At 45.9% G+C, this 20,694-nt stretch overlaps 1 non-coding gene across 1 annotated transcript; it reads right to left on the reverse strand.

Moving 5' to 3' along the window:
- Positions 1–9,184: 9,184 nt before the first annotated feature.
- On the reverse strand, positions 9,185–9,256 carry TRNAS-CGA (transfer RNA serine (anticodon CGA)). Its single transcript has one exon. It is a non-coding gene; the product is annotated as a tRNA-Ser (tRNA).
- Between the last annotated feature and the right edge of the window lie 11,438 nt (positions 9,257–20,694).

Below are 20,694 nucleotides of genomic sequence, written 5' to 3' on the forward strand. Positions count from 1 at the left end.
GTCATATTATCGCTGAGACCGCGCAACAAGGTTGTAGGAGTGAAATTATCAGGATGCGTTGTTAATACGAGATCTAGAACGTTGTACGAGTGGTCAGTAACGCGTGTGGGATCAGTGACGAGTTGAGTTAAGCCAAAAGTCATACACGTGTTTAAGAAATCGCTAGCCGGGCTGCTTTTCGATAATGTAGCGGTGGGATTAGACCAATCTATTGTGGGAAAATTAAAATCACCGAAGAGAAGGATAGGACTAAGTGGATATGTTTTAGTTAACACATTTAAGGCATCATGAAATAAGGGGGTGAAAGAACTGTCAGCATTAGGAGGCGGTAACAAATACCAATGAGGATGGGCGGGTGTGTAGTAGTGCATCGAAGCCAAATCATTTCCAGTTGTGAAGGGAGGTTAAGGAATGGACAATGCAGATCTCGTTTTATGGCGATCAATACACTCCCACCGCGCGAAATATCGGGTCTATCCTTCCGGAATATGTCAAAATCTGTGAGAAATGGAAGAATCTCAGAATCGTGAACTGATGCGTTAAGCGATGTTTCAGTTGGTAGTAAGATATCGCATGAAGATGAACCTATTAAACTGCACAATGAATCGCGCTTGGGAACAACACTTCGAATGTTCGCAAGCAGAAATGATAAAGGGTGACGATTCGGCGAACGGGGTTCACAATTTGGTTTTAATGGTGGCTACAAGCTGTCCTCAACGACGTGGTTAGAAACATGGTCGAAATGGTATGTTTTTTCATTGTGACAAGCTTTTCATTTCGCAACTTGTATCGCAGTTTTCGAGCCTTTCCAAATTCGATGAGGCGTTTCTGGGCAAGGCGCGTGCTTGGAGCGAGATCTTGAGCAACCGCATATCCTGTATCTTTCAATTTGCGGGCGGAAGACAGGACTTGCTCTTTAACTCCTGCAATGCTTGCTCAAAATGAGGCGCAACAAGCGTTTAAATTCAGTCAGGGCGTCAAGGTTACGCGACGGGCAGCGGCAAAAATAGTCACGCAGGCACCATGCCTACACAAAAATTAATTCCCCGCGCCTCCCTAGTAAAAACGTTTCTGTCCCCGTTCCCAGTCAAGTATTATTAAGGAGAATATTTTTTGCCCATTTGAGCACTTAAAAGCGTAGCAGTCCTGCTATCACGGAAATATTTAGATAACGTGATCACGTGATCGGAGGAGGACGCTGCTGAGTACGCTCAGCATTTTGTGTGCAGTAAAATTTGTTCATAGTGCTTACATTATTCTGGTGCTATATTTTGGAGAACGCTATTGAGTACACCCTGTATTTGGTCTGCATAGTAATATTTGGCCGTTGTGCCTAGAATACACTGTCACTATGATTTGGTTACTAAGATGTGTTGCCATAATGGCTGCCACACCTGTTCGAAGAATGTGGAGCTCCCGATCTAGAGTCGGCATGTTTACTCTACGCAGGAGTACTCTGGCTTCAGGAACCCTGCCCCGCCAGCTTCCTGGATGCCGGACAACACGACTGCTGGCTATGATCCTGAGTGGAACATGGTTGACGAGGAGAAAGTGCAAAACCTGCTGGAGCATCTGGCGCTGCTGTCTGCCGAGAGCACTCGTTGGTGGACGGTTCCGGAGGCTATTGCCGACATCGCGGAAATTCCAGCTGCAGAGGCTGTGTCGAAGAATTGTGCGCACAGCTAACTGACAGAGAAGGTTTATTTATGCTTACTGAGGATTACCTCATAAATGTCATGGCTCTCAAGGTATGCAACGTGGTCAGGTCACTGATATAGAAAACTTGGCATGGGATTCGCGACTAGTTTAACATCATCTGCATCAAGACATGGCCGCCGACCATATTGAGCAGGACATCGGTATGCTTTCATGTGTCACCCACCGAGACTGGGATAGAGCAGGACATAAGCAATACTTCACGTGTGACCCACGGAGATTGGAGGGCTACAAAATTTTGATCATTTGCATTGTGCCAGCGTTGCGCCTTGAGTGACAGTGCCTCTTGTACTATGTCAGGACTTGCTCCACCGCTTTCGTGAAAACAAAAAGGTTTTTTTGCATTTGTCTTGTTTCTGGCAGTGATCGTCGATATTGGCTAGTATACCCAGTCCCAGAGCAACTGGAACTGAGTCACCAGGTGCCATATCTGGTAAACGAAGCAGTGTTTGTATGAATGCAGGGTTACTGGCAATGCGTGATTGGTAATAGGTCGCTGGATACTGGTAGATAAGTGCAGCTTTTATGAAACATCGAGGTCAGTGCTCATCAAAGGGACTGTCGTAATAATTACTGACTGAAACACGTGTCATGAGATTTTATTCTAAAAGAAGGTGCCATAATATAAGAAGGGAGCAGAGCGATATCGGAGGAAACAACAATATATAATTTTGATTTGGCATTGAAAAACGCCTTAGAGCAGTGAAACCTTGCCATTATTTGTGTACCGACCACGTGACCGTATCTCCGTGAAGTGTGCTGTTTGAAGCGGTAACCACTGTCTTCTAGAATGTCACAGTCCACACGAGGGACCGCAGCGCGGACGAAAAGGTCACGTGAGTAATGCGCCGAGCGCGACAACACACCGAGGGCAGGAAAATTCCAGAAACTGCTGTCCTCCTCACTCGTCTGGCGCTGTCTTCTATTAGCGAACAAACTCAGCGTCAGGGACCGCTGTGTTGTCTGGCGGCTCACAACAACGCGACCGCCCGTTCCCAAGGGGTGTGAACGTGGACGTGATCATCATCCTCATAAATATATTGCTACGCTGGTCAAGATCACGTATTTATGAAGGTCCGTACGTGGTCTGTGGATGTGTTCGTGCATATAACTGTCAGGTTTGAAAATTACTGCTGTTCCTGGCTTGCGGCGAAATTTGCGCTGGTTTGTGGAAATCGATCACGTTTTTGACGGTTAGCGCTTAATTCTGATGTGCTCTAGAAAGCCCATGGGCACCGAAACCGAAGTTGTGGCATTATCTGCGTGACAGATCCGCATATGAGGTAGCGGTCTGACTTAGGGATGCATTTACGAGTCAACAGTACAGTAACCTAGGTGCCCCTGTGTCCCCAAGGGATGGAAGTACGTCAGAGCGGTGTTCAGTTATTCCCACAGGTAAAGACCTCGGTGATTTTGCCATCAATGAGCGTGAAAGCTAAGGCGCCGGGCTCGCCGGATGTTCCTCCGGTCTTCGCACTTTCTTATGTGCCGCGCTTATTGCCGCTAACTTTTTCGTTGCAATTAGCAGCAGAAGAAATCCTTCGAGGCGATTGCTAGTTATGCTCACAGCTGCGAATATGAAGCTACCTTTGGCGAAAAGGACAGCAAAAAATTCAGGGGGCACTTTTACTGTCTAAAGTAGGGTATCGAACCGGAACTTAACCTCAACTCGAAACAGGAACCGAACCCGAATTTTCACCCGGAACCGTAGCTGAACCGAACTCATATTTTTTCCGCCATCTTGGAACTGAACTCGAAGCGGAACGATTCAAAGGAACCGTTCTGAACCGGTTCGAGGCTCGGTTCAGCGCCACTTTCTTTGCAAACCCGCGAACTTTTTTTTTTCAGCCAAAATGAGATGGTCTAGCGCGTAGGTTTGCCCATCCGAAGCAGTCTGTGCTAGAAAGTGCGAAAATGGCACCCAGTATGTGCGACAACAAAATTTAATGAAATCTGATCTCTGGGAAGAAACCTGATAGACGCTTCTGTAATGTACTAGCACCAATTCTAAAGCATTGCATGCCAGTTTTATGCGAAATATTGAGTTACTACAGCTCCCCTCTTGCATGTTTGCGTATGGTTTTAAAGAAATTGTTCGCAGTGCTCTAACTCGATAAAGGACCATAGACACCAAATTTTTGCTTGCATATTTTCTTCTTTCAAACGGTGCTTTCGACATTGGTGTACATGGTGCACCCAGTGGTTTTCGCCTGCGACGAATAATTCATATTTGAATTTCTTCTCGACGCTATTTAGATTTCATCAACAGAACGACGGCTTTGAGATGCAGTCTAATTTAGGTTACGTGGGGCACGAACAATGCAGTAATATAACTGATAATGTACTGTTTGTTGTAACTGTAGCCTTTGAATCAGGCTGGTTTATGTGCAGTAAAGAGGCAAAAAAACGTACCAGAGTTTCTATCAGAGTTTGTCCGCTCCTCACGGGACCTAAAGTTTAACTACACGACAGAGCCATCGTTCGGCTGATGAAACTGAAGCAGTATGGAAGAATCAATTCCTTTCTAAATTATTCAGCGGAAGTGGGCGAATACCACACGGTGTTCCATGTATTCTAATATCCAGGGCATCATTCGAAAGGAGTAAACACGCAATAAAATTAGTTGTGCGTAGTCTTTTAGGCACCGATTGAAAATACCTTCCCTTTCTTTGTGTCATTTGAGACAAATATATGAAACAAACGATCTAACAGCACTGTGGTGGCGGTTTTTGAGGGAAGGCATGGCGCAATAACAGTCTCACTTCTTGATGGACACCTCAGCCGAGCCGTAAGAAAAGGGAGGAAAGTGCGAGTGAATGAAGAGAGCGAGAAACCGGTGCGGTAGTGGAGGGCGCGGGAATAATTTGGACCAACCAGAGACCTTTAACGTGCATTGACATCGCCCAGCACACGGGTGCCTTTTGCTTTTCGCCTGCAACGAAACGCGGCCGAGTTAGAACCCAGGTACACCGAATAAGTAGCCGAGCGGCCCAAACACTGAGCCACCGCAGTGGGCAGTGCAACACCTACTTCTGTAACCATTCGTTGTGTCAGACAACAGGTAATAAATAAAACCCCTCACGATGGGTCAGTGGTGCAATGCAAAAACAATGCAAGGAGACGAAATGCAAAAACGCGCCTGCGCAGTGGAACGTTAATAACAAATTGACAGTGGTTTAACTTTTATAAACCTAGCTAGAGCGAAAGCTCCAGTACACTTGGCTACGCTTTGTTAAACGCCTAAAACGCCTCGCAGGCGTTTCAGGCACACTCTCAGCATTCGATAGCTGCTTCGCCACCTTAACCGAACGCCCGAGTCACGTGCATAATCACATGACCACATCTGGTGAAGCCTTGGAGGAAGGAAAATTTAGAGGAGAGACCGTCACATGACATTTTGTGGAGCCGGAAACAAGCTCGGCGCCATCTTGTCCGGGCTGACGTTTCGCCGCCGCGCCGATTGCGCGCGCGTTTCAAAGCCAACGAAGGAGCGTGCTACCGCATGGGCACAGGCCCCCGCACGGGTGGCGCTTGGCTGCTTGCCGGTTTAGGGTGCCCTATGCCGGTGTGTGTTCGTCAGCGGAAAAGGTAATAAAGCGGAAATACCCGTGTGAGACAGACGGCTACTTTCAGTTACTGCTTCGTTCTGCGTCGTCTCCGTGCCGTCTCCAACTGCTCGGCCCTGGTCACAATTAGTAGCAGCCGGGAAAAATTATTATCTCAACTCTTGCAAGCGCTGGAAGTGACCTTCGCTTTCAATTACTGCGGTGGCCCATCAGTACCCGTCGCCACTTTTGGCTACGTTGTTTTCTGACGGCGGAGACTATGAGCCTCCCTGGCAGTGGCGTAGCCAGAAATTTTGTTTGGAGGGGGGGGGTCATGTTGCAGGACGGCCTCCTCATAGAATTTGTGGAGAGATAAAACGCTAGAATAATAACTACATTGTCGTGTTGACAATGCCATTGTGTATTAGAGAAAGCTACGCACTGTCTATACAAGTGAAATATATATTTTTTTAAAATAAAAGAATGTATATTCGTATGTCTTAAAAATCGTGTTAAGTGATACCAAGGCTTCCATGTTTTTTCGTATTTACTAAGTAAACAAAATATCACATGAAGTCTACAACTACATCAGTCCGACAGTGCATGCCAGTGATGTGGAAAACGTAAGGGCCATGAAATGAGCAAGTGGAGGACAAATATTTTAATGAATCTTTGTCGTTCAAGAACCTTTATATTTCTGTACATATGCAACGGCCAGGGGAAAATCTCAATAAGGCTGTCCTTCGTTCCAGTGTACTGCGCAGCAGCAGCTGTGACCGGTCATGTATTGCGAGTAATTGCACCGAAATTTTAGTCGCAACAGCCAGCACATGAACAAATGAGGAGTTCTGCAAAATATGCAATAGAATTAAGTGCGAAGATAAAATGTAGTATCAGAAATGTGAACATACAACTTGGCAACTTGAAATTTTGAATAAAACCACCTTGGTGCAAATAATTTCACAAGGACAAAAAAGACGAGGAAATCGTGAAGTTATTTGCGCCAAGGTGGTTTTATTCCAAATTTTAAGATGCTAAACCAACAAGCCCGACAATATGCCTTACTGAACAACATGACAGTCACTGTATGTCTACACAAAACCTCGCAACAAGATATTTCAATACCCGTATGCCTCCACTTCATCTACGTGTCTAAGAAAAAGTCACTCCATACAATGCGTCAAACAAGGCAAATAAGCTTTTGGGGAACATTCTAAAATTACGAGATTTCACATACCGATCGCCCGAAAGCGCTTAAATTTCTTTTTTTTTATGCTGTGTGTCTTGGCTCTCACGGTGTATTTCATGAAGCTTCCGAAGAAACTATCCCACCGTAACGCAGTGGTACTGCCTTTAAATTTAAGCTTCCTGAAATGTTTTAATATATGGCTACCCTGGAAGCCTTATATGTCCAGCTTGCTGGCACAAGGCTTAAATTTGAATGGCACTCAGCAACAGTTTCTGTTGGAGAGCATAATGATTTTTGAGTGGACAGCTGTCAAATGTGCGATCAGGTTGTAAAAAAATTCTTCTTTGCTAGAATGAGTGTATGCGTTCATGCATGAGATCCGTGAGCAAGGTTATTGATATTGCGTCGTTTGCATGCTATGCTCGCATAAAAGTGTTCTACATACTGGTCACACTTTAATCGCGTTCTCTGGTGGAGAGCACAAACCTCTCAGTTTTATGCTGAATGAGTGGCACGTGTCTGCTTTCGGCTGAGTCGTGAACAATGCTGCCATGCATGGTCACACCCCACCTTAGTGTTCAACCTGGCTTTTAATGCAGCTTTTGTTGCTGAACGTTGCAATCTGCATCCATTGCATATGTTTGGGAAGCTGGCTGTGTCAACAGTGCCTTCTGCTGCAGCAGTGAGGGTAAGAGAAATTCTGCAGTACTTTGTTGTTGGTCTTAAATACTATACTTATCTTCTTAGCATGTTTTCGTGTCGCTGGTGATGCAAGGAATGCTTTCTCGTATATAGCAGTGAGGGTCCGTAAATATACTAAAAAGTTCGAGTTCTTCACCCTGAACGCAAAATGTAGTATCGTAAGGTGTTGTAATGGTGGCCGTGGCAACAATGACTTTTCATTCACGAATCCAAGAGCCACTCACAGAGGTGACAGAAACGGAGAGGGCCAAAGTGCATATTAGTAGACGGCAGAGGAGGATTCATGGGGGTGCTGGTGTCACCCCCCTCCAAAAGACTGAAATTTTACATAAGGTAACCATTCTGAACGCGTTTTTCTCAATGAAAACAGTTCAAGAAATGCGTGTTTTCGTGGAGTTGGCCATGCAAGGAATGCTTTCTCGTACAGCAGTGAGTATCGGCAAATATAGTAAAAAGTTAGAGTTCTTGACCCTGAATGTAAAATTTAATATCATAACTTGTTGTAATGGTGGCTGTGCCAGCAATGACTTCATTCACGACTCCAAGAGCCACTCACACAAGTGACAGAAACGGAGAGGGCCGAAGTGCATATAGTAGACGGCATTGGAAGATATATAATAATAATAATCTCTTTATTTGTGTCGTAGGGTACACGGTCGACACTGGAGGCCGGCAGTAAAAGCTGTCACAAACGACAGCTTGACAGAGCCGCAGGCCCCCATGCACTTGGCAGCAGTACAGTGTCAATGCTTATATGCCAAAAAAAAAATATGCTATACACAGTACAGCTCACAGTACACCCTGATAAATAAATTACATTTTCTATACAGAACACAACATAAAATTTGTGATATACTGCATAAATTAATAGAAAGAACATAGAATAGAGCATACAACATGATGGATAGAACATAAAATTACCGTGGCTTAAGGCATGAAACAATAAGAGATCGATTCTATGAACTCATAAGAACAAAATACACAGGCGGTTGTAGTCTAGTAAGGCAAGAAAAGATAGTTAAGATTACAGTGCACTCTACAGGAGGAAATAGCATGGATACAATACAAAAAATAAAAATCCGGTAGGTAAACATGGTCACTTAGTGTAAGGAGAAATTATTCAGTTGAAAAGGATATGAGTGTAGAAACAAACTCAAGTATTAAGAAACAAAAAAGAAGTGTAATTGCGGTTTGTCAGGGACAATCAGGCATGATCATTTGGACATGTAGTATTTTCTGATTTCTTTAAATGAATATATTTGTAATTGTACATTTCCTTTATTCAATTTATTCAATAACCTCGGCAACTGATGTTGCAATGTTTGATGACCATATTTTGTACGGTATGTTTTTACCATCCAGTATTCGCTGTAACGGGTGGCATGACTCGGGGTGTGGTTTTGTAGATTTGCTAACTGTTTTAAGAATGTACATTTAATTTTACACAGGATAACCATTCGGAACACCTTTTTCTCAATGAAAAAGTTCAAGAAATACATGTTTAAAATGTGACTGCCCCCCTCCATAATTCCACCCTTTGGAGCATGGCAACATAGCATGTTTCACATATCCAAAGATCTAGTATTGTGCATACTATATTATACCGTAGCTTTTCAGACGTCTAGAAGTTTAGGGGTACCCAGTGGCTGTAGTATACGTTTCACGGTGTTGTGCATCATTTCAATGCTGTGTTTCATTTTTAATATACAGAGCTGCAGCTGTACGCACTGCTTTTCGCTACTTGATGAAATAATAGCTTGTAATGTCACTTTATAGTAGCACACTTTACTTGTGATCGACAATACATCAATTGAAAGTCGATCTATTGTACGTAATGAATGCACGAAATTGTTTTTCTTCAACATAATCACATAGATAAATGACAGAAAGAAGCCAACAGCCACACAAACCAACGGACACAGGGGATTTGTTTTTTTTATTTATTTTGTGGTGCTGATCAATTTAGAATAATACTGAATATGTTACCGCTTAAAGCTAATTGATAAGAAAAGCAGAAGAAAAAACAACCACATGCCGCCGGTGGGATCCGAACCCACGACCTCAGAATTTCGCGTCCGGTGCTCTACCTCTGAGCTACGGCGACGGCTGTCAAGTCTTCAGCTTTCGGGGGTATTTATGTTTACAAGTAATCTAACTTGAGAGTGTTCATCAGTGCCACCCGCGTTCGTAAGCGGTGGACGTAGCACGTCCTGAGGTACCGCTGGTGTGACGTAGAACGTCATCTAACGGCGAGAGTGGAAGCTGTGTGAGGACCCTCTTATGCTTCCCATGGCATCATGGTTGCCAGAACTGAGACCCTCGCTAAGCAATTAAGCAAACAAGGGGAGGGAAATGAGGGGCTCGTTATAAATATGAGAAAGAAGCCAACAGCCACAGAAACCAACGGACACAGGGGATTTCTTTTTTATTTATCTTGTGGTGTTGATCAATTTAGAATAATACTGAATATGTTACCGGCGGCATGTAACATATGCCACCGTAACATATGGCATATGTAACACATGTAGCATGTAACATATGACATATATATGTCACCGGCGGCATGTGGCTGTTTTTTCTTCTGCTTTTCTTATCAGTTAGCTTTAAGCGGTAACAAAAACTGTATTATTCTTAATTGATAAACACCACAAGATAAATAAAAAAAAGAAATCCCCTGTGTCCGTTGGTGTCCGTGGCTGTTGGCTTCTTTCTCATATTTATAATGAGCCCCTTATTTCCCTTCCCTTGTTTGCTTAATCACATAGATAAATGAAATTCAGCGCACATGTGGATCCTCATTTCACTAAGTACCATTTACCCCAAATAATACTCTCACAGGGCATGGGCACAATAAATACGTGAGAAAAGGCCTCCTAATTCAGTTAGAGCTTCACCTTTTTCGCACTTCTTGACCATGACATCAGATGGAAAAGCAATTACAAACCTGCAACAGGAAACCGGTCTAAACATAGCGCGCGACCACAAACACAGACTATGCCACGATATGAACGAATACACTTGAGCCCGGCACGTCCCAGGTGCAAGAGCTCGCTAGACGCATCAAATGCTACACGCTTGAAACAGGCGTGTACCACAGTTTATGCAGTATACTAAGAGCAAAGCGAGCGCACTGCTTCCTTTAAATTATCCCCCTTCGCCCATGTCATGGCCCCCACAGTTCACACAAGCGCAATCGCGAACAACAAAAATGACAGTTACACTAACACCAGCGAAAATCGCTGGAGCGTTGCAAGAACACGCATAAGTAGCAACGAGGTTTCACTGCCGATGGAAACGGGAGCGCGAATGGCACACGCACACTGCACGCACAGGACGCGAAACGTCCGCACAATACGCGAACGACCTCTCTAGCGCACGCCATATTAATGAGTGGTGAACGAACAGCGCGAATGCTCCTCAGTGAGCAGCGGCAGTCTGCCGACGGCTCCAAGCAGTGACGCAGCAGACGACATGCCAGTGCGATCGTGGTCGCCTAGCTCGTTGAAATTAATGCACGCAACAGAGAGAGTTTTGCAGCGAATTACACCTGAGATATGAGTGAACGGCCCCAATGTCAGGCTGTGAGCACGATCAAAAACAAACTCGAGTAGAGGAAAGTGCACCTACGCCGCACCGCAAATGCTACGCCGCGGACGCCTGCTACCGCCCGGACAAGATGGCCTTTCGATCGAGAAAAACCACGTGATTTCCTCCACACTTTTCTCCCAGATTGTTGTGTGGAAAGGGCTTCTGATTTTTGCCTCCTGATCCTCCCGATCGAGAAAAACCACGTGATTTGCTCCACACTTTTCTCCCAGAGTGTTGTGTGGAAAGGGCTTCTCCTTATTTTTGCCTCCTGATCCTCTGGATCGAGAAAAACCACGTGATTTCCTCCACACTTTTCTCCCAGATTGTTGTGTGGAAAGGGCTTCTCCTGATTTTTGCCTCCTCATCCTCCCGATCGAGAAAAGCCACGTGATTTCCACCACACTTTTCTCCAAGATAGTTGTGTGGAAAGGGCTTCTCCTGATTTTTGCCTCCTGATCCTCCCGATCGAGAAAAACCAGGTGATTTCCTCCACACTTTCCTCCCAGAATGTTGTGTGGTAAGGGCTTCTCTTGATTTGTGCCTCCTGATCCTCTGGATCGAGAAAAACCACGTGATTTGCTCCACACTTTTCTCCCAGAGTGTTGTGTGGAAAGGGCTTCTCCTGATTTTTGCCTCCTGATGCTCCCGATCGGGAAAAACCACTTGACTTCTCCACACTTTTCTCCCAGATTGTTGTGTGGAAAGGGCTTCTCCTGATTTTTGCCTCCTCATCCTCCCGATCGAGAAAAGCCACGTGATTTCCACCACACTTTTCTCCAAGATAGTTGTGTGGAAAGGGCTTCTCCTGATTTTTGCCTCCTGATCCTCCCGATCGAGAAAAACCAGGTGATTTCCTCCACACTTTCCTCCCAGAATGTTGTGTGGTAAGGGCTTCTCTTGATTTTTGCCTCCTGATCCTCTGGATCGAGAAAAACCACGTGATTTCCTCCACACTTTTCTCCCAGATTGTTGTGTGGAAAGGGCTTCTCCTGATTTTTGCCTCCTCATCCTCCCGATCGAGAAAAGCCACGTGATTTCCACCACACTTTTCTCCAAGATAGTTGTGTGGAAAGGGCTTCTCCTGATTTTGGCCTCCTGATCCTCCCGATCGAGAAAAACCAGGTGATTTCCTCCACACTTTCCTCCCAGAATGTTGTGTGGTAAGGGCTTCTCTTGATTTTTGCCTCCTGATCCTCTGGATCGAGAAAAACCACGTGATTTGCTCCACACTTTTCTCCCAGAGTGTTGTGTGGAAAGGGCTTCTCCTGATTTTTGCCTCCTGATCCTCCCGATAGAGAAAAACCAGGTGATTTCCTCCACTTTCCTCCCAGAATGTTGTGTGGAAAGGGCTTCTCCTGATTTTTGCCTCCTGATCCTCCCGATCGAGAAAAGCCACGTGATTTCCTCCACACTTTTCTCCCAGATTGTTGTGTGGAAAGGGCTTCCCCTGATTTTTGCCTCCTGATCCTCCCGATCGAGAAAAACCAGGTGATTTCCTCCACACTTTCCTCAGGGCTTCTCCTGATTTTTGCCTCCTGATCCTCCCGATCGAGAAAAACCAGGTGATTTCCTCCACACTTTCCTCCCAGAATGTTGTGTGGAAAGGACTTCTCGTGATTTTTGCCTCCTAATCCTCCCGATCGAGAAAAACCACGTGATTTCCTCCACACTTTTCTCCCAGTGTTGTGTGGAAAGGGCTTCTAATGATTTCTGCCTCTTGATCCTCCCGATCGAGAAAAACCACGTGATTTCCTGCACACTTTTCTCCCAGAGTTGTGTGGAAAGGGCTTCTCCTTATTTTTGCCTCCTGATTCTCCCGATTGAGAAAAGCCACGTGATTTCCTCCACACTTTTCTCCCAGATTGTTCTGTGGAAAGGGCTTCTCCTGATTTTTGCCTCCTGATCCTCCCGATCGAGAAAAACCAGGTGATTTCCTCCACACTTTCCTTCCAGAATGTTGTGTGGAAAGGGCTTCTCCTGATTTTTGCCTCCTGATCCTCCCGATCGAGAAAAACCACGTGATATCCTCTACACTTTTCTCCCAGATTGTTGTGTGGAAAGGGCTTTTCCTGATTTTTGCCTCCTGATCCTCCCGATCGAGAAAAACCAGGTGATTTCCTCCACACACTCCTCCCAGAATGTTGTGTGGAAAGGGCTTCGCCTGATTTTTGCCTCCTGATCCTCCCGATCGAGAAAAACCACGTGATTTCCACCACACTTTTCTCCCAGATTGTTGTGTGGAAAGGGCTTCTCCTGATTTTTGCCTCCCGATCCTCCCGATCGAGAAAAGCCACGTGATTTCCTCCACACTTTTCTCCCAGATTGCTGTGTGGAAAGGGCTTCTCCTGATTTTTGCCTCCTGATCCTCCCGATCGAGAAAAACCAGGTGATTTCCTCCACACTTTCCTCGCAGAATCTTGTGTGGAAAGGGCTTCTCCTGATTTTTGCCTCCTGATCCTCCCGATCGAGATAAACCACGTGATTTTCTCCACACTTTTCTACCAGATTGTTGTGTGGAAAAAGCTTCTCCTGATTTTTGCCTCCTGATCCGATCGAGAAAAACCTGGTGATTTCCTCCACACTTTCCTCTCAGAATGTTGTGTGGAAAGGGCTTCTCCTGATTTTTGCCTCCTGATCCTCCCGATCGAGAAAAACCACGTGATTTGCTCCACACTTTTCTCCCAGAGTGTTGTGTGGAAAGGGCTTCTCCTGATTTTTGCCTCCTGATCCTCTGGATCGAGAAAAACCACGTGATTTCCTCCACACTTTTCTCCCAGATTGTTGTGTGGAAAGGGCTTCTCCTGATTTTTGCCTCCTCATCCTCCCGATCGAGAAAAGCCACGTGATTTCCACCACACTTTTCTCCAAAATAGTTGTGTGGAAAGGGCTTCTCCTGATTTTTGCCTCCTGATCCTCCCGATCGAGAAAAACCAGGTGATTTCCTCCACACTTTCCTCCCAGAATGTTGTGTGGAAAGGGCTTCTCTTGATTTTTGCCTCCTGATCCTCTGGATCGAGAAAAACCACGTGATTTGCTCCACACTTTTCTCCCAGAGTGTTGTGTGGAAAGGGCTTCTCCTGATTTTTGCCTCCTGATGCTCCCGATCGGGAAAAACCACTTGACTTCTCCACAGTTTTCTCCCAGATTGTTGTGTGGAAAGGGCTTCTCCTGATTTTTGCCTCCTCATCCTCCCGATCGAGAAAAGCCACGTGATTTCCACCACACTTTTCTCCAAGATAGTTGTGTGGAAAGGGCTTCTCCTGATTTTTGCCTCCTGATCCTCCCGGTCGAGAAAAACCACGTGATTTCCTCCACACTTTCCTCCCAGAATGTTGTGTGGTAAGGGCTTCTCTTGATTTTTGCCTCCTGATCCTCTGGATCGAGAAAAACCACGTGATTTCCTCCACACTTTTCTCCCAGATTGTTGTGTGGAAAGGGCTTCTCCTGATTTTTGCCTCCTCATCCTCCCGATCGAGAAAAGCCACGTGATTTCCACCACACTTTTCTCCAAGATAGTTGTGTGGAAAGGGCTTCTCCTGATTTTTGCCTCCTGATCCTCCCGATCGAGAAAAACCAGGTGATTTCCTCCACACTTTCCTCCCAGAATGTTGTGTGGTAAGGGCTTCTCTTGATTTTTGCGTCCTGATTCTGGATCGAGAAAAACCACGTGATTTCCTCCACACTTTTCTACCAGTGTTGTGTGGAAAGGGCTTCTAATGATTTTTGCCTCTTGATCCTCCCGATCGAGAAAAACCACGTGATTTCCTGCACACTTTTCTCCCAGAGTGTTGTGTGGAAAGGGCTTCTCCTTATTTTTGCCTCCTGATTCTCCCGATTGAGAAAAACCACGTGATTTCCTCCACACTTTTCTCCCAGATTGTTCTGTGGAAAGGGCTTCTCCTGATTTTTGCCTCCTGAGCCTCCCGATCGAGAAAAACCAGGTGATTTCCTCCACACTTTCCTTCCAGAATGTTGTGTGGAAAGGGCTTCTCCTGATTTTTGCCTCCTGATCCTCCCGATCAAGAAAAACCACGTGATATCCTCTACACTTTTCTCCCAGATTGTTGTGCGGAAAGGGCTTTTCCTGATTTTTGCCTCCTGATCCTCCCGATCGAGAAAAACCAGGTTATTTCCTCCACACTTTCCTCCCAGAATGTTGTGTGGAAAGGGCTTCTGATTTTTGCCTCCTGATCCTCCCGATCGAGAAAAACCACGTGATTTCCACCACACTTTTCTCCCAGATTGTTGTGTGGAAAGGGCTTCTCCTGATTTTTGCCTCCCGATCCTCCCGATCGAGAAAAGCCACGTGATTTCCTCCACACTTTTCTCCCAGATTGTTGTGTGGAAAGGGCTTCTCCTGATTTTTGCCTCCTGATCCTCCCGATCGAGAAAAACCAGGTGATTTCCTCCACACTTTCCTCGCAGAATCTTGTGTGGAAAGGGCTTCTCCTGATTTTTGCCTCCTGATCCTCCCGATCGAGATAAACCACGTGATTTTCTCCACACTTTTCTCCCAGATTGTTGTGTGGAAAAAGCTTCTCCTGATTTTTGCCTCCTGATCCGATCGAGAAAAACCTGGTGATTTCCTCCACACTTTCCTCCCAGAATGTTGTGTGGAAAGGGCTTCTCCTGATTTTTACCTCCTGATCCTCCCGATCGAGAAAAACCACGTGATTTGCTCCACACTTTTCTCCCAGAGTGTTGTGTGAAAAGGGCCTCCCCTGATTTTTGCCTCCTGATCCACTGGATCGAGAAAAACCACGCGATTTCCTCCACACTTTCCTCCCAGAATGTTGTATGGAAAGGGCTTCTGATTTTTGCCTCCTGATCCTCCCGATCGAGAAAAGCCACGTGATTTCCTCCACACTTTTCTCCCAGATTGTTGTGTGGAAAGGGCTTCTCCTGATTTTTGCCTCCTGATCCTCCCGATCGAGAAAAACCAGGTGATTTCCTCCACACTTTCCTCGCAGAATGTTGTGTGGAAAGGGCTTCTCCTGGTTTTTGCCTCCTGATCCTCCCGGTCGAGATAAACCACGTGATTTTCTCCACACTTTTCTCCCAGATTGTTGTGTGGAAAAAGCTTCTGATTTTTGCCTCCTGATCCTCCCGATCAAGAAAAACCAGGTGCTTTCCTCCACACTTTCCTCCCATAATGTTATGTGGAAAGGGCTTCTCTGTATTTTTAACTTCTGATCCTCCCGATCGAGAAAAACCACGTGATTTGCTCCACACTTTTCTCCCAGAGTGTTGTGTGGAAAGGGCTTCTCCTGATTTTTGCCTCCTGATCCACTGGATCGAGAAAAACCACGTGATTTCCTCCACACTTTCCTCCCAGAATGTTGTGTGGAAAGGGCTTCTCTTGATTTTTGCCTCCTGATCCTCTGGATCGAGAAAAACCACGTGATTTGCTCCTCACTTTTCTCCCAGAGTGTTGTATGGAAAGGGCTTCTCCTGATTTTTGCCTCCTGATCCTCCCGATCGGGAAAAACCACTTGACTTCCTCCACACTTTTCTCCCAGATTGTTGTGTGGAAAGGGCTTCTCCTGATTTTTGCCTCCTGATCCTCCCGATCGAGAAAAACCAGGTGATTTCCTCCACACTTTCCTCCCAGAATGTTGTGTGGAAAGGGCTTCTCCTGATTTTTGCCTCCTGATCCTCCCGATCGAGAAAAGCCACGTGATTTCCTCCACACTTTTCTTCCAGATTGTTGTGTGGAAAGGGCTTCCCCTGATTTTTGCCTCCTGATCCTCCCGATCGAGAAAAACCAGGTGATTTCCTCCACACTTTCCTCCCAGAATGTTGTGTGGAAAGGGCTTCTCCTGATTTTTGCCTCCTGATCCTCCCGAACCAGAAAAACCAGGTGATTTCCTCCACACTTTCCTCCCAGAATGTTGTGTGGAAAGGGCTTCTCCTGATTTTTGCCTCCTGATCCTCCCGATCGAGAAAAACCACGTGATTTCCTCCACACTTTTCTCTCAGTGTTGTGTGGAAAGGGCTTCTAATGATTTTTGCCTCTTGATCCTCCCGATCGAGAAAAACCACGTGATTTCCTGCACACTTTTCTCCCAGTGTTGTGTGGAAAGGGCTTCTCCTTATTTTTGCCTCCTGATCATCCCGATCGAGAAAAACCACGTGATTTCCTCCACACTTTTCCCCCAGATTGTTCTGTGGAAAGGGCTTCTCCTGATTTTTGCCTCCTGATCCTCCCGATCGAGAAAAACCAGGTGATTTCCTCCACACTTTCCTTCCAGAATGTTGTGTGGAAAGGGCGTCTCCTGATTTTTGCCTCCTGATCCTCCCGATTCGAGAAAAACCACGTGATTTCCTCCACACTTTTCTCCCAGATTGTTGTGTGGAAAGGGCTTTTCCTGATTTTTGCCTCCTGATCCTCCCGATCGAGAAAAACCAGGTGATTTCCTCCACACTTTCCTCCCAGAATGTTGTGTGGAAAGGGCTTCTCTTGATTTTTGCCTCCTTATCCTCCCGATCGAGAAAAACCACGTGATTTCCACCACACTTTTCTCCCAGATTGTTGTGTGGAAAGGGCTTCTCCTGATTTTTGCCTCCTGATCCTCCCGATCGACAAAAGCCACGTGATTTCCTCCACACTTTTCTCCCAGATTGTTGTGTGGAAAGGGCTTCTCCTGATTTTTGCCTCCTGATCCTCCCGATCGAGAAAAACCAGGTGATTTCCTCCACACTTTCCTTGCAGAATCTTGTGTGGAAAAAGCTTCTCCTGATTTTTGCCTCCTGATCCTCCCGATCGAGATAAACCGCGTGATTTTCTCCACACTTTTCTCCCAGATTGTTGTGTGGAAAGGGCTTCTCCTGATTTTTGCCTCCTGATCCTCCCGATTGAGAAAAACCACGTGATTTCCTCCACACCTTTCTCCCAGATTGTTGTGTGGAAAGGGCTTCTCCTGATTTTTGCCTCCTGATCCTCCCGATCGAGAAAAACCAGGTGATTTCCTCCACACTTTCCTCGCAGAATGTTGTGTGGAAAGGGCTTCTCCTGATTTTTGCCTCCTGATCCTCCCGATCGAGATAAAACACGTGATTTTCTCCACACTTTCCTCCCAGAGTGTTGTGTGAAAAGGGCTTCTCTTGATTTTTGCCTCCTGATCCACTGGAACGAGAAAAACCACGCGATTTCCTCCACACTTTCCTCCCAGAATGTTGTATGGAAAGGGCTTCTGATTTTTGCCTCCTGATCCTCCCGATCGAGAAAAGCCACGTGATTTCCTCCACACTTTTCTCCCAGATTGTTGTGTGGAAAGGGCTTCTCCTGATTTTTGCCTCCTGATCCTCCCGATCGAGAAAAACCAGGTGATTTCCTCCACACTTTCCTCGCAGAATGTTGTGTGGAAAGGGCTTCTCCTGATTTTTGCCTCCTGATCCTCCCGATCGAGATAAAACACGTGATTTTCTCCACACTTTTCTCCCAGATTGTTGTGTGGAATAAGCTTCTCCTGATTTTTGCCTCCTGATCCTCCCGATCGAGGAAAACCAGGTGCTTTCCTCCACACTTTCCTCCCAGAATGTTATGTGGAAAGGGCTTCTCTGTATTTTTACCTCCTCATCCTCCCGATCGAGAAAAACCACGTGATTTGCTGCACACTTTTCTCCCAGAGTGTTGTGTGAAAAGGGCTTCTGATTTTTGCCTCCTGATCCACTGGATCGAGAAAAACCACGTGATTTCCTCTACACTTTCCTCCCAGAATGTTGTGTGGAAAGGGCTTCTCCTGATTTTTGCCTCCTGATCCTCCCGATCGAGATAAACCACGTGATTTTCTCCACACTTTTCTCCCAGATTGTTGTGTGGAAAAAGCTTCTCCTGATTTTTGCCTCCTGATCCTCCCGATCGAGAAAAACCAGGTGATTTCCTCCACACTTTCCTCCCAGAATGTTGTGTGGAAAGGGCTTCTCCTTTTTTTACCTCCTGATCCTCCCGATCGAGAAAAACCACGTGATTTGCTCCACACTTTTCTTCCAGAGTGTTGTGTGAAAATGGCTTCTCCTGATTTTTGCCTCCTGATCCACTGGATCGAGAAAAACCACGTGATTTTCTTCCACACTTTTCTCCCAGATTGTTGTGTGGAAAGGGCTGCTCCTGATTTTTGCCTCCTGATCCTCCCGATTGAGAAAAACCACGTGATTTCCTCCACACCTTTCTCCCAGATTGTTGTGTGGAAAGGGCTTCTCCTGATTTTTGCCTCCTGATCCTCCCGATCGAGAAAAACCACGTGATTTCCTCCACACTTTCCTCCCAGAATGTTGTGTGGAAAGGGCTTCTCCTGATTTTTGCCTCCTGATCCTCCTGATCGAGAAAAACCAGGTGATTTCACAGAAAGTTGTGTGGAAAGGGCTTCTCCTGGTTTTTGCCTCCTGATCCTCTGGATCGAGAAAAACCACGTGATTTCCTCCACACTTTTCTCCCAGATTGTTGTGTGGAAAGGACTTCTCCTGATTTTTGCCTCCTGATCCTCCCGATCGAAAAATACCAGGTGATTTCCTTCACATTTTCCTCCTAGAATGTTGTGTGGAAAGTGCTTCCCCTGATTTTTGCCTCCTGATCCTGTGAATCAAGAAAAACCAGGTGATTTCCTCCACACTTTTCTCCCAAATTGTTGTGTGGAAAGGGCTTCTCCTGATTTTTGCTTCCTGATCCTCCCGATTGAGAAAAACCACGTGATTTCCTCCACACCTTTCTCCCAGATTGTTGTGTGGAAAGGGCTTCTCCTGATTTTTGCCTCCTGATCCTCCCGATCGAGAAAAACCACGTGATTTCCTCCACACTTTCCTCCCAGAATGTTGTGTGGAAAGGGCTTCTCCTGATTTTTGCCTCCTGATCCTCCTGATCGAGAAAAACCAGGTGATTTCACAGAAAGTTGTGTGGAAAGGGCTTCTCCTGATTTTTGCCTCCTGATCCTCTGGATCGAGAAAAACCACGTGATTTCCTCCACACTTTTCTCCCAGATTGTTGTGTGGAAAGGACTTCTCCTGATTTTTGGCTCCTGATCCTCCCGATCGAAAAATACCAGGTGATTTCCTTCACATTTTCCTCCTAGAATGTTGTGTGGAAAGTGCTTCCCCTGATTTTTGCCTCCTGATCCTGTGAATCAAGAAAAACCAGGTGATTTCCTCCACACTTTCCTCCCAGAATGTTCTGTGGAATGGGCTTCTCCTGATTTTTGCCTCCTGATCCTCCCGATCGAGAAAAACCACGTGATTTCCTCCACACTTTTCTCCCAGATTGTTGTGTGGAAAGGGCTTCTCCTGATTTTTGCCTCCTGATCCTCCCGATCGAGAAAAACCAGGTGATTTCCTCCACACTTTCCTCCCAGAATGTTGTGTGGAAAGGGCTTCTCCTGATTTTTGCCTCCTGATCCGATCGAGAAAAACCTGGTGATTTCCTCCACACTTTCCTCCCAGAATGTTGTGTGGAAAGGGCTTCTGATTTTTGCCTCCTGATCCTCCCGATCGAGAAAAGCCACGTGATTTCCTCCACACTTTTCTCCCAGATTGTTGTGTGGAAAGGGCTTCTCCTGATTTTTGCCTCCTGATCCTCCCGATCGAGAAAAACCAGGTGATTTCCTCCACACTTTCCTCGCAGAATGTTGTGTGGAAAGGGCTTCTCCTGATTTTTGCCTCCTGATCCTCCCGATCGAGATAAAACACGTGATTTTCTCCACACTTTCCTCCCAGAGTGTTGTGTGAAAAGGGCTTCTCTTGATTTTTGCCTCCTGATCCACTGGAACGAGAAAAACCACGCGATTTCCTCCACACTTTCCTCCCAGAATGTTGTATGGAAAGGGCTTCTGATTTTTGCCTCCTGATCCTCCCGATCGAGAAAAGCCACGTGATTTCCTCCACACTTTTCTCCCAGATTGTTGTGTGGAAAGGGCTTCTCCTGATTTTTGCCTCCTGATCCTCCTGATCGAGAAAAACCAGGTG

Source organism: Amblyomma mixtum, chromosome 10, assembly GCF_055824585.1.
Source record: "Amblyomma mixtum isolate Tamu chromosome 10, ASM5582458v1, whole genome shotgun sequence".
Classification (NCBI taxonomy): Eukaryota; Metazoa; Arthropoda; class Arachnida; order Ixodida; family Ixodidae; genus Amblyomma; species Amblyomma mixtum.